The sequence below is a fragment of the Chamaea fasciata genome, unplaced genomic scaffold, assembly GCF_029207755.1.
Source record: "Chamaea fasciata isolate MVZ Bird 193981 ecotype frontalis unplaced genomic scaffold, bChaFas1.0.hap1 SCAF_8, whole genome shotgun sequence".
Lineage (NCBI taxonomy): Eukaryota > Metazoa > Chordata > Aves > Passeriformes > Sylviidae > Chamaea > Chamaea fasciata.
Window position 1 is genome coordinate 5773724 of NW_027094093.1, and position 15419 is coordinate 5789142.

The 15419-nt window shown below is 43.1% G+C and overlaps 1 protein-coding gene across 14 annotated transcripts in view; it reads right to left on the reverse strand.

Moving 5' to 3' along the window:
- The window catches only part of MAP2 (microtubule associated protein 2), a 243804-nt gene that overhangs the window by 171194 nt on the left and 57191 nt on the right, over window positions 1–15419 (reverse strand). For all 14 annotated transcript variants that reach the window (XM_066189474.1, XM_066189472.1, XM_066189476.1 and 11 more), the window contains exon 6: window positions 12968–13026. The gene's annotated coding sequence lies outside the window, so the exon portion shown is untranslated. The remainder of the gene's footprint in view (window positions 1–12967; window positions 13027–15419) is intronic.

Genomic DNA, 15419 nt, shown 5'->3' on the forward strand with positions numbered 1-15419 from the left:
TTTTTGAGCCTGAGAACCAAGGACACCATAACAGCTTCAGGCCCAGAAAGTACAAACAACAGCAAACTGAGGAGAGCAAACCAGGAGGATGGGACTTCATAACCTGAAGCTGTAATTGGACAATTAACCCCAACGTGTAAATGGACAAAAACCTGTAAAAGTGTGAAAATATGTGACCTGCTGTCCACCTTGGGCATAGCCTTGGCCAGGTTTTTGTACTGCCCAAGGTGCATCCTTTGAAGGCCTTTTTAATAAATACCTACTTTGTTCTTTCAACATAGTGTAGCCTCTGTTCTAGGTACCCTCTCAAGGCATCATTTATGGGCAGACCATAGTGTACTAACCTCATCACACCAAATTCTTATGAATTCTAACTAGCACATAAGGCACAGCCAGTCACTGTCAGCCCTGTTCTCCTTGTCAAGGACAACACCAGAATACGTCACCCTTGCAATCACATCTCCAGGCACTGCCCCTGCCCTATGGCATGGCTCATTTACCTGGCTCGGAGCACTGACCTTTTGGCCATTTTTATTTCCTAGCTGCTGCACTCCCTGCAGCTCACACTATCCCCAATCTAACCTCACCATGGTAAACAGTCACAGCCTGTCCTCTGCGCTCAGGCAATATTTTCATCTGCACCGCTTCATTTGGCCTAACTTTCCTAGATTTTGTTATTCCTGCCTGAATAAGCTATTTCTACATCTCTACATGACTTTTCTTTCCATGTTCTTATACCTACAAAATCTCTTTTCCACTCCATCTCCTTCAGCACCTAGGAAGCCTACAAAGACCTCAGCAGCTAAGCTGCTTTAGATCAAAACACCCCTGCTATTTACCAATTTGTTTCAAAGCAGAACACTACAAGGATCTCTGCTTCGCCCTGAGGAGCAGAAGAAGGTCACGCCTTCTGTCTTCCAGCTGATAATCCAAGCAGTCTTTCCTTTTCAATTTGCAATCAGCACTCATAAATTCTGTGGTTTAAAAGCATGACCTAGCACAACACAGCACAACCACGTTACACAAGACCCAGAGGAGACACACAATGCCCCATAAAAAGCACAGGTTGTGTGTCTCTGAAACACAAGACGTGTATGGGGGCCCATCTCCCAACAGCTCACCAATACACTCTGGTCCACGGCACACTGGTGAAGAAGAGGGTCTGCAGCAGTACTTGTTAATCAAGGGGAAATCAGAAGACATCTCCAGAGGAGGCCAAGATTTAAACACGAGAATTAAAGACAGCTTTAAGTCAAGGTGAGAATGTGACGGCTCCCACGCAAAGAGTCTGGCAGCATATGTATTGAGACACACTGAATTCACATAAACCTTCAAAACTAAATAGCATACTTGCAGAGGAAATCAACCAGAGCTGAAGAAAATAGCCTTTCTAGAAATGCAAGCACTGACATTTTACAGGCTGTTTCTCAGGATTTCACAGCTAAAATATTTTGTTCAATCTGCCTGGAAAACTGACCCAGAGCAATGCGACCAGACCAGGTCACAAACTCATTAACACAGCCTCTCTTTCCTTATCCCCTGCTCCAAAGACTATTTCCAGACCCACAGGGTAGATAACAGCCTTCTGAGATCTGCTGCCCTTGTGAAAGTTGGAATGAGAAACACTCTGTGGGCTTACATCCCCCTTCATTATACCTGCACCTGCAAACACAAATTTCAGACTTTCACCCATTTCTCTATGTCTGATTCCACACATGCCATTACTGAACTTATACGTAAATTCCAACTTCGAGCCGCTGTATAGAGATAATTAGGGAGCAAATCCTGCTTCCTGATGAATGCAGACAGTCTAATAGGAGCAGGGCAGTGTCTACCCTGCCCTGACTGAAAAGAACACACTGATCACCCCCTTAACCTCACAGCACGGGCTCAGCCAGCACCGACCTGGCTGCAGGACTGGGTCACGTTGCACACTGGATAGCAGGTTCTGCAAAATGCCATCCCCTGCTACAGCCACAAAGGGCTCTGTGCAAGAGGGATTTGTGGACAGGCCAGCAACATTTCCAGAGCTGTGAAGTTAATCTTAGCCTTTCCTGCTCAGAGACTCTAAACTGACGTTTAATACAGAAAAATATTCCACTGCTTGTTTTAAAACTTCTGGTCCAAGTCTCAGTCACTCCACTTAATCTAAATGTCCTTCTCTTTTTTTTTTTTCCCCTTTGCAAGAGCAAGTTTTATCCACAAAGTCATGCACTTTAAAAATGCCCTGAAACCACAAATCACAGTTGCTGTGCCCAGACACATGATTCATAACCACAATAAAGTTGTTTGAGGCTTGCCTACTCTCCTCTGCATTGACACTAATTCTAAAGATGAGGTGCAGATTGCTTCTCCTGCAAATATACTCTGTAACCTTGAAGAGACCTGGGTAACCTTCAGCCTCAGCTTCATTCCTTAGTTGCCTAAAGAGACTACAGTTTAAAAAAAGACTGCATCAACTACATCAGTAGCCAGCATCCATGATCCATCCTACGAATACCGCTCCCAAAGAGGAGTGCTTGTATCTTCAAAACTCATCTTTCTCAGTGAGAAGTACAGGAAACAGTTCCATATACAAGAGCAGCCCCCTTGTGCCAGGCAGGTCTTTCCACAGCCGTGAGGACTCACTGGGAAGGGTGGGTGAAGTCAGCCTAAAGGAAACTGACATCCTGCTCCTGACTTCTGGCTAAAAAATATCAGACTTTGACCCTACTTCAAAAGAAACTACCTACCACGCTGCTTGTCCAGGTAACCTGCAGGGTCTAATGGCACATTCTCCATGAAACCTGCAGGTCTCCTCCACCTCAGAAGCCTCTCCATGGATGGCCCAGCTGAACACCAACCTTCTTGCCTCAACGAACAGGCTGCAAGGCCCACCCATCTTTATACCTGCTGCCTTCATTACAACCACACGACACAGAACATTTTGACTCTGGGGGTGCCGAGGTGATGCCCTCCCACCCGCAGGGAGCTGGGTCTGGGCATCTCCTATCTTTCTTTTGACTGCCCTCTCTGGCCTTTCCAGCCAGGAGTAACACTTGGGCAGTTTGAATTCATCCACCAAGCCCGAGCACAGAACTGGGCAGGATGACTGGCAAGCTGCTCCTGTTTGCACATTTGGTTTTACCATCTTCCTGAATGGAGGGTTTTGCATCAGTACAGCAGCAAAGAAAACACAGAGCTGCTTCAGCTGACATGCAGCAAGACGCACTTTTTTACCTCTTTTCCTTCAAATGATTGCAGTGGTCCCAAAGAACACAGTGAAAGCAATATTTTCCCACAGGCATGAATAGATTACAGCATTTCTCTGAACTGCAAATTAATCTATTCTTAGTTAATGATTAGCAGTGCTGTAAGAACAGACTAAACACTTCAAACTCAGCTCTAGATTTTGTTCTGAAATATGTGAGGTGCTCTCCCGGGTACTGCACTTATGAAAACAGAATCATTTCTGTCTATTCACTGAGACATCAGAAAACCATTTTAAACAAAGGGAGGGAATTGCCCATGATGAGCAGAAACAAAAAAGCCAAGTTTTGGCGCTACAGTACTTTTGTGAGACTTGCTTCTTCCATCTCACATGGTAACAAATGAGCACTGAAAGCAATTTCCCATCCTGTGCTGTCAGCACATGGACATCTAATAAGTCCCAAGATGTAGAAGACACACAGAAGGCTTTTTTTTGTTTCTTTTGGTTGTATAACTACAGGACATAGTTACGACACTCATGCTACTTCTCACTCTGCCCTTGAAGAAATTAAAGGCAAATAATGTAAAAACCACAAAAGATGCTGGGGAAAACACACTTGCTACATTTGTGTAAATACAGGACATCTTTCAGGTCTGGCTGGTACAGAACCTGGTGATATTCTTTCCAGAATGGCTTGATTTTAGTAATAAGTTTTCTTAAATGGTTTATCTGCATAAGACTGAGACACCTGACAGCAGACAAAAAGCAGCCACATCAGCAGGTGCCACACTGATCTCAGGCCACAGTGCTGTTTATCAGAAGCAGAAATGCTGATCCCAAGGAATATTTAATAGCCTGCTCACAGCCCCCAGCTACTCTCCCAGTTCCAGCACCTCCTTCTCTGCTGGGCACAAAAGGCACGTTTTCTCATTCCCAGAAAGGGCACACCAGGGGAGGGAACCCTGGGCCTTCTGCTGCCCATACAGCATGCAACTGCACTGCCTGGGAGGAAACATGCCAGACCCTGTTAGCATAGTTTCTAACGGAATCAGGAAGGCCAAACTTAACACAGGGGATAGGTTAAAGTCATGGAAAGCAAGCAGGAATCATGGAGTCATGCTGGTGTGTGACGTCTCCCCAAACATTAGCACTGAACCAGAGATGAGGTTCCTCAAAGCTGAGTCCTTGCACCATTACCATATCCAGCTGTTTTAAACTTAGTCAGCATCACACGCCCAAACAATTTGGCCAGCCTGACCAAAAAGCAAGCAAACCCTTCACCACATGCTCGCTATTACTGCCAAAGTCCAAGACCAGTCGTAAATGAGGAAGGCAAGAAGGCTTTCCTGTTGCTATGCTACAGATGTTGTTCGGTATCTTCATGGCGTATTTCTGAGACTCAAGAGCCTGGTTTTGCTGGCTGTAACTGCATGTGGGTGCAAGTCTTTTGAAATTAATGGACCTAAGCAATTTCAGAGATAAAAAAAGCATGTGGTCCTGTTGCTTCAAGCCTTCTAGCACAAATACAACATGCACAATTTCATTCTGACATGAAGAGCTTGAGTACAGCAATCCTTATCTTCAGCTCTTGCTGATTATGAAAATGCATAATTGTCAATACAAAACACTGGCAGAATCACTCCAAATTGTATTTGAAAGTCCAAGCTTTCTAGTTCAGCTCTCACGGCCCACATATGAAACTTGCCTTTGAATTTGCCTGAAAAAAGCATCAGCTTTTCTTCCGAAGCAGTAGTTTCCTACTAGGTGGGTTGGAGTCCACAGTTTCTCCTTCTGAGCACATTGTAGAGTGTCTCAGAGGCATGCACCCCTGCTCTAATTAGAAACAAAACACAATTTTATACACATATTGGCCCGTACTGCTATTGTTTGCACTATGAAGCTATTTCTCAGTTGTTACATGAGGATAAGCTGCTAATTAAGATGTACAGCAGGAAAAGACACTTTGGTGGAAGAAACAACAAAGCGCTGCATGAGGCTCAGGAGATTGGAATCTGATCCCAGCTGGGTCACAGACTTGCCTAGAGATAACATTAATATCTTAACATTCCTCATTTCCTCAGATGAAAACTGGAAACACTAACGGAGTCTCCTAATGGAGACACTTTGTACTTCAGGACTGGGTGTCCAAGAATGCTCCTCCCTCACTGCCCCAACTCTGGAACAACACATCTGCACAAAAGAGTAACAAGGCATTTTTCTGGCTTCTAAACTTGGCCTCCTTATCACAAGGTGAGCAATGACACAGAGCTGTACACTGCTGGAGAACAGGGGCATCCCTCTACCCACAGTCTTGGATGATTTCAAACTAATTTGTAACTCCTGCACCTTCACATTCACATCTATAACAAGAATTTTTCTGCAGACACTATTCCCTGACTGGTGCTTTTCCAAGCCATGTCCAAAAGCCTTTTTCAAATGTAAACATTCAACCACACAGAGCCTCACCACCCACCTGGCTGCCAACCCCATTACACACATTTCTATAATCTTTTCTATATAAAGATCATTACTTAGTTCAGCAGGTACCCCAAGGAAAAAAAACAGTTAACAGAAGCTTATAAAACTCTGGATTTCAAATGCAGTACCATTGTGATTAACTGAATTTCCCCTATCTCTGAGATCCTGATTCAAATATTTAGAAAGAGCAGTCTGAGTGAGACAGCTCTGTCAAAAGCACATGAATCATTTGAATTCTTGCCTACAGCCCCATACCACAACTAAATCTCTCCTAGGAATACCCTTAAAAACCAAGGATTGACGTTTTCAGCCATACCATTCCCATTGACTTGTATTCAGATGATGGGTCTTTGGAAGCTCAGCTCAAAGCAACCACAACAGTAATTGTGAGAAAAGTGCATTCATACCAACGTCTGGCAATGTAAAGCACCACATTTTACAGCATTTGGAATACAAACCTATGCGACAGAGAAACACAGCAAAGCATGAGCAGCCCCGTGTGCGACCAGCAGGTAAATATGGACAATAGAGACACGGACATCTAAAGAAATATTTTCCTCTTTTTTGATCAAAATCAGATCATTATCCAGTCCCCTAGAAGTGTACAGTTGACTTGATTTTATCAGGATTTGAGACACTAGTCTTAACAGCCTAGAAATTACAAACTTGACAAAGTTATTTCAGCTACACAAAAATATCCAGAAATGTAACACAGGTGTAATCCACGACGTGTGATTTGTGTATTCTTAAAAGTATTACGTATTTCACTCACAGAACAAAATAACCAAATGATATATCACATCATTTATATATATTTTTACATATATATATACACATCCCCACTATATTATAATAGTAAAAAAGGAAAATCAGTTCCAAGCAAAACCAATTGGGTTTCATGTGCGAGTTTTCAAGTCACTAACTCCTGTCTCGATACATTGCTCAGACAAATGAAGTGAATTCTACAGTCCACCTTTCAAAGCCTGAAAAGCAATAATTTGATGAATGGCTTCCCATTAATACCATATGTTTCCAAGGTGAGAAGCAACACAAAAAGAAAAACTGTATTACCTTTAGATTATGAGGCATGTTTATGCCTGCAGCATTTAAGAAATGGAAGAAAAATAATTGATTCCTCCAATGACTGGAATCTCTTTTTCCTCAGGATGTCAACCCTTTTCTCTTACAGACCTGGCCACAGCAGAAAATCTGACATTGCATTTAGGAAGAGCTGCAGTGAGACACTTCATATAGCCCTATCAGATTGAATAGCTTTAACACTGGTTCTGTACTGGCACCAGTAGGAAGGAAAAAAAAAAAACTGAGTGACTTTATAGAAGAGAGACTTTTGACATATCAGTTGTTAAGTGGTAATGTGTCCAGAAACCTGTGAAGACATTAAAAATGGAGACAAAAATCTATGAACAGGAAATGAGATGGGGCTCTAAGCAACAGAAGAGCTTCTAGCTCTGAGTGCTACACACACTGAAATGCTCTCTCCCCACTAATAATAAAAGACACTGAAGATGTAAAGGCATTACAGCCACTATTTTCAAAGGCTGTAAGTGAAGCAAATCTTGCAGATAAAGATAGTAACTCCTACACCTGGGGGACAGGGAGAAAAAACACACACTGAAAAATCTTTCAGGAATAGAAACTTTTATCGAGGTCTTCACCATTCACCTGCAAACTTACCTATTTTTCCTGCTGTATCAAATAATCTCATAAAAGATGCTTTCTATCTCCAAAGAGATTTGTCTTGTTTAATTTAAACCTTTCAGGTTAGAATTAAAGGGCATAACGTTTCTTTAAGACTGTCTCAGAAGATGTTACGCTGCACATCACAAAAAGGTCTGGCTCCTGCTCCCATTGAAACCTAAAGTAAAGCTCCTACTTTCTGCCCTGGAGAAGGATCTAATGAAAACTGTTTATCCTATTGCCCTCCAGCCTCCTGGGTATGATCTGCAGGAGGTAGTAAGGAATGTGGTTTTGCCCCACTGAATAAAATAAGATCAAAAAATATTGTAAGGGACTACTAGCTGGTATAGCAATTTATTCCACATAAATAAATGGCATCTCTGAAGACTAAGCACTAAGTAGAAGCAGATGCTTGCAGTTCTACAATATGCTGTTTCCTTTTTAAAAAGGAGTTGTGCGCCACCTGTTCCTTCCATTTTTTTTTTTTCTGAAGGCACTGCTGGCAATGGAATTAGCCATTAAAAAACAACCCACAAACATTTACTTGGTTAACTAACCAACACACAGGAGCTACTGGCATCAATAAGAACAGCTTTCTCAGATATTCCCTCAATAAATACTTTGCTAGCCTCTGGGTTTCGCATTTGATGTTTGGTAGAATGGTAACCCAGGCATTTGTTATTATTCAGAAAACTGCATCTTTATACATCATACGTAATCTCAGGGAGCGAAGTAAAGTGGCCCTTAAAAAAAATACCTATTTCTGTACATTCATAATCTCAGGCTTTGTATCATTTGAGCAAGTGGAGTTTGGACAAGTAACCCAAACACCCAGATGCACCTGAAAGAACTAAACCAACAACGCAGTTCACCTGCAGTGCAATAACAACCTACTTGTAATGATTTCAGCAGAGCCATGCCAGTGAGAAATTGTTGCATCAGCCCCCTTGTTAGAGGGTAGAAATGAGCCCAGACACAGACTCCTTGTTCATCACAGCATGAAAAGGGCCCTGGTTTGTTCCTCTTTACCCCTCAGCCATCCTGACTCCAACCATTCCCTGACTCTGCCTGCACCAAGCTCCTGCTGGAGGTTTCCCCTGCAGCCTCTGACTGCTGCTTATTTCCTGCTCAGCTCTGACTGCAGGGATCAGTTTGCAGCCTCTGACTGCAGGCTTTTCCCCAGCCAGACTGACTGCAGGTTCCAACAACAGGCTCCGACTGCACACCCAGACTGACCTCACTGCAGGGATTCTCTCTGCCCAGGATCCTGCTTCTTCATGATTCTCTCTTCTTCAAGGTTCCTCCTCCCTCATGGCTCCCCCTCACCAGCTCACCCACTCCCTTTTATCACAATTATCTTCATTGGCTACAGCTGTGGCTCATCAGGGCCCAGGCTGTAGCGGGTAATTAACACAGCTGTTGCTTATCAGGGCTGAGGTCACCTGTATTCCCTTTTCCTACAGGAAATCTGGTCCGTTAGACTTCGTACTACAAGCACACCTGGTTCACAGACATACGGGTGCCAACTGGTTTGTCTGCAAAAATTCTACAGCCACTATCTCATTCAGCATCTCCTACTTGTTTTCCTCCCTGATACAGGACTAAGGGCTCCCCTGGTCCCCATCATACCCACAAGCTTCTGGGGAAGAAGACAACACACCAACATCTTTCCTGCTTTTTCACCTACAAGCACAGGGAGCATCCCACAGTTCTGCAAGGCCACAAGTCAGGGATGGTTGATGTCACAGTTTGATGGCCTCCATCGTGAACTCCTGGATGCAGCCCAGGTCATGTGTTTTTCTAACACAGCAGCATAGTGGATGGACCACACTCTCCCACTGCCCAGGGCTAACAGGATTGCCCACTGAGAGTGCAAGACAGCACGCTGCACATCCCAGAAAAGCGCTGCTGGGGGCAAACACCAGAGGAGAACTCAGGTGGAAAAACTCTCTCTCCCTCTGCCCCACACCCCTCTGCTCCTTCTTACAAGAGGAGAACTTGGAACAGCAAGACAAGGAGCACTTCTAATCAATTGGAATGCTGGTAGGTCTTTCTGGGGCAAGCTCAAGTTGCCTACAACCTCAACGTAAACAGTGAAGGCTTAGTCTAAATAGCTTCTGTCTCACATGATTCTCTCTCAAAGACATTCTCTCCAAAGGATGTTGGCTGTAATGTCAATGTCTTCAACAGGTAGGTTTGGCTTTCTCTTTTCTTTTTTTTTAATTCTAGCACAAGGGGAATATCACACAGAATACCGGTCACAGAGAAAGAAGTAGGGCCCAAGGGTAACATCCTGCCGTCTGACCACGTGGACTGTCCTCACACCTCTGTACCACACGTGATGTTGCTTTCCTCAGGAACCTCTTTTGTGGAAGCAAATTTGAGCTGTGGTCTCCCTTTACACTTTCTGCTCCTAGCAGCAGAGTAGGAGAGGATGGTAATGGTGTGTACAGATGAGCAGCTCTGCAAAACAACTTGAGGTGCATAATCTTACACTGGGAACTAGAGAACCAGTATACCCTGACAGAATGAAACTTAGATTTCTAAAAGAGATCAGGTGCCTTATTACAATTTTTTATTTGCAGGGCTGCTGCAGATCACTTGTACAAGAGAAACAGCCCAGAACAGCAGCAATTCAGCAAGACAGAAGTACAAAAGACTCCACAGTGAAAATGGTCATGTCAGTTCTTGTATCTTTTAAAAACAACATAAAGGAGAATGTTCAGCTAGCTCTGTCTCTCTGTTTATAGGGCTTCTAAGAACACCAGTTCACTCATTTCTTTCATTCTACATATTCTATATTCTTCTTCTAGATTCAATGGAAAGAGAGAGGTTCTTCAGAAAATGGCTCAATCACTCGTGACCTTTCCAGCTTCCTGAGATACTCATCTCTACATTCTCTGCTCTCTGCAGCAGGTGAGCAGGGTAAGCACACATCTTACCAGCAGTAATGACATTCAAGGACCTAATGTTAGGTTAGGCAATGCAGGTCTTCAGGCTTTTTGATAAAATTCTCTTCTGTTTTTTGTTCATACCACAGAGAAATTCACCATTAAGAAGTACAGGCTTTGGTAGCATTACATACACTTAGGTTGTTCCTGTGAAATATTCTCATAAGAAATAAAACCATCTTTTTGTTGCCTTTTTTTTGTCCCAGGTTCTCAGTGAAACACAACAGTTCTGCTTACATACAATATTTTCTTCTGAGGACTGAAGTTTTATTGCCCTTCAAGCATGAAAAATCATGTAATATTTATGTTCAGTACATGCCTGAGCTTGCAGAGACAAGCCTGAGACAAACAGTCTTGCTCTCATTCCCTTGTGCAGGATACACTGCTGTCTGACGAGCAAAGAAAGTGCTTTGGGGCAGTTCAGAAAGTGATGCAACAGAGTGAGACCAATAAATAGGTGAAGAGCTTCTCTGTGCCATTATATGAGCTGTGTACATGCCTAAGAGAGGGTTGTAAGGAAGACTGTCAAGACAAAAAAAGAGAACTGAGCATGATTTGCATGTGCCTTAAGATTCACATGGAGATGACAGAAAGAGAAAAACGAAACCTAATAAAACAAAAAGTTTGATGTGTTTAAACAGCCTTGGTGCAGGACTGCTCCTCTGGTCTGTGCTGTGTGTTCAACTTAATAAAATGTGATTTAGACAAATGATTATTTAATTACAAGAAGGTCTTTTGCTCCCCATTTACACAAGAACACAGCTCCTATTGATAAACTGTGAGCAGCTCAAATGCAGCTGAAAGCACCAATATTCTGGGCACAGGAAGAATTGCAGTACTACTCAATTCTGTGAGCAGACAGGAGTTTACCTACCCCTTTCAGCTGAAGTTCACCAGCCTGCTCTGAATTTCCTGGTTACAGGCATGAACTGTGATAAATCTTTGGTAAGAACAGACAGAGCATTCAAGCCCAGCCACAAAGACTACTGAAATGCAGACCAGCACCAGTGAAGTGAAATGCAGAATGAACTCTCCTCAACTTCCCTGCTGCTCTTGGCAAAGAGCACCCACCAAACAGCTTTGTCGACACTTTTAGCTCACATCCTCAGTCGCTCCTTCCTATTAAAGTTTTTGGATTTGGCCTCACAACAGAGCTTTGAAAGACCTGTCTCTTGGTGACCGTTTAACTTTTTGCCTAATGATTCAAGTTCAATCACATGCAGAGGCTGACAAGGAGCAGATAAAAGAAACCTCATGTACTCACTGAAATCAAAGCTGGACCTCACTGGATACGGATTAATACCATGACCAGGGCCCCTGGCAGTTTCCACTCGAGAACAATGACAACAGGAGCCTGGCTGATAAATTCTCACATCTTGCCTGATTCTCTCACTGCAAGACAGGAGGCTTGCATGACTGTGACAATTTTTTAAAACATCTTGAGAAATACAAGTGGTACATCTGCACTGCAGCCTGCCACAGCTGTTATAATGCACTATTTCAGAGCTGGTGACAAGAAACACACTGTGAAATACCCAGCAGAGAGACTGCTGCACTGAAATACCATCACTCACTCTCTGGCTGTGGACACATACTCCAGGAAGACTCATGCCTTCACACAAAGGAAAAAACTGTGACCTCCAAGAGAGAAATGTGAGGCTGCAATAGGAGCAGCAATGCTGTGACCAGAAACCACCCCCAGCACACAGATACAGGCGACACATCCCAGTTTTTACTCCATTCTCCACCAATAAAGAAGACAGTCAAGAACCACCTACAGAAAAGACCAAACCTGAAAACAAAATCCAACTTCATCATGACTCTGAGTGTCACCAGATAAACCTGGTGCTTGAAAATTTAACTTTTCTTGGAAGAGAAGTGACCAAGTAATTCTTCTTCCAATAACCAATGGATAAGGCGAAAATGGTATTTACCAGCTCTCTTTGTGCTGTTTTTCAAATAACTAGAAGCTATCCTCACCCATTACACAAACTCCTCTCTGAACAGATAATACCAGGGGTGCGAGTGGGAAATCCTGGGATCAGCATCTCTTGGCATCTGGGCTGGGTTGCAAATTTGCATATCCCATAAACAACCCCAATAAAACATTTCAACAAAACAGAGCAACAAATGCTCAGACAAGGTGAGCGTGTGGTGACTAACACACAAGTAATCAGCACATGTTGCAAGGAACTTTTTTTGCTAACTGTGAACTCTAAATTTGAAGTGTGAAAAGAAAAAAATGCCACGTCACAGATTCAACTTGCAGAGCTTGTGCTCAGCAGCAGCAGTAGCTTTTGGATAGCTCAACTGGCAATGAAAAGAGGACATTTCCTATGAAAAAGACATCTACACAAAAAAGTTGGCAAAAACCCCAATGAGTTTTTACTTTCACTTGTTTCCACCTCTGTGCCGTAAAGACCTTCACCGTGCAGCACAGAAAATGTATGTATTTTCTTTGTTTAAAACACCATTGCAATACATAACTCATGTATATGCAGGCACAGGAGGAGTCCTGTCAAACTATCTGGGTTTGTTTGAACAAGCCCCAGACATTCATTAGGCAATTCACCCCAGTAAAGTCAAGATGCACAACATTTCCAGAGCCCTGGAATGACTGGTATGAGACCAACAAAAACAGAAGACCCACCTTGTGGTGTTGTTGTCACCTTGTCAGTCACAGGATATTTTATTTCAGGTTTCCACAATCTGAAACAAAACAAAAGCTCCCAGTTAGTGGCAGCTGTTAAAAGGAAAAGCTTTGATTTTATTATATGAATTAAAGACTCATGAATTGCAACATGTTAATAAGAAAACACCTTCCTTCTCTGCTTTTAGTAACACGTGCAAAGTTACATCAAATGCTCTTTTCCAGTGACTGGAACATCTCTTGCCATTATAGCTTAGATCCCTTAATTTGCATCAGTCCACACCTTACTAAAGAGCCCAGGCCTTTGAATATCCATGGAAATATCCATGAAAAGTGAATATTCATGGAAAATCTGATTCCTCTGAAGCACAGGCTACACTATGGTGCCTGTTAGGATCAGAGTTTCATAGAAACAATTAAATCCCTTCCTTCTTTACAGAAAGATGATGATCTGAAGGCAGAAGACCTTTCATGTATCTAGATTCACTGGGGATGATTTGCCAAAAAATTAGAAAAGACACTAACAGCAACAGCCCTAAGTACATGGAGTCAGCAAACAAACAACGTAGATAATACAATCTCATTTGCCAAAAGCTTCCTTGTTGCCAGGAATCCCACAGATACACCGCACAGAAACAAATGATGTGCTTACAAGCTGCAGACCAGACTGATGGGACTGATTAATTCGGTATCAGATAACGTGATATCATGTACCACAGACAATCTGCAAGAGGGAAGTGCTGTTGAGCAGTCACAGAGGAGAATTCTCTGGTGCTACAGGTGTTTTACTGCAGGACTCTGGGCATGTCCCAAACTGCCTTGTGCTTGAGTTACTAACCATGGGTATAATAGCATCACAATGGCATAAACAAGGACTAATTACTGCTTTGCAAATCCTGGGAATGGCTAGGCAAGGTAGAAGCACCTATAAACTGCAAATTGTTGGTATTTACAAGTTGCATTGAATTGCCCAAGAAGGAAGAAGTACAGATTTCCCTGCCCAGCTTCAAGTCAACAGCCAAGAAAAGCACCATTTTCCAGCATGTCACCTTCAATCAGCATGAACCCTACCTGCAGAATTAACTTCTGCCAAAATGTGGGTAACAAAACTCACAGCCGGACAAAGCTATTTAAGATACTCATTGCTGCACAGGGGAAGGATAGGGAGAAGACAAATGTCATCAGGGCTAAAAGCACCTTGTACTTGTAGTGAACCTTGCAATGCCTCCCTGAAAACATAAGCACAGGGGTTGTCACTGAAAGCAACGTGAGTCTCGTCTCTGACTTTACCAAAGCTAGAGAAGAAAACATTTACTTTCACAGAAAGGTAGAGAAGGGCAGATTCAATGTCTTGCCAAAGTTAACAGGCACCAGCAGCTGAATCGTGAGCAGGAAGCGAGGATCCCATCCCCTCCCTCCTTTTTTTAAGCATGGGGTGACTTTCTGAAAGCAGAAAATGACATAAGTTTCTACAGCACACTGCTGTCACAACTGAGGATGAAGATGGAGGTGTACCCAGGAGAACACAAGAAGGCAAGGCAAGTCAAGCTCTACTATTTCTTCTTTCCTTTCAACAGCAGCAAAGCTGTAAGAAAGTCAGTTCTTACAATATACCAGCCAGGCATGGATCTCATTATCTCTGGTTAATTCTGTATGTCTGAGAAGAAAATCAGATGTAAGCCGGTTAGACTTACTAAATGATGCTTGAATAAGGTGCCACCCCCAGGGGCAGAGTCAGGCACCAAAGACTGAGCATTCTTTCATACATAATATTCCCCTCTTGAGCAAAGCCCCACTCAGCACCCTCCAGTCTCTGAGGAGCTCCCAGTTCAGATCCAAACCAAAGATAAGGAGGAATGGTACCAGCAGGATCCCTTTTCTCAAGCTTCTGATGAGCAAATGACGGACAAGCACACTACCCTGGCACCTCCAGAAAGCAGAATTTCCAGCATTTTTACAGCTTGGTCCACAATTACTCTTTAGGGACTGCAGACTCATCCTACTATCTGTGGTCATAATAAAAGGGTAACAGACTTGTTGCTAAAATGGCCATTAACCACCAATAAGACACCTATTTACACTCCTGCTACAGTTACACTCAGTTAACTCCGCTTTAAAAACATCAAGATTTTCCAAACCACAGCCCTGACTCATGCAGCCTGTGGTGAGCAGGGGACATATTCTGGAAAAGGCTACTATTAAAACACCGTGCCAACTGCTTGACTCAGAGAAAACAAGATTAGCACTGCGACATGTTGGCATTTTGACTTCTGAACACTTGCTGGATGATAAAATCAGGAGCTGTCTTTAAAGTCTACACTGAACAAAACTATCTACCCTTTTTCTGTAACTACAGTGGCATTTGCTAATGCTGTCAGCGTTTATGTGAAGTCGGTGTCACCCTGACAGCTCTGGTTACCAAAGTCTTTCCCTAACTGCTTTCCAGTAACAT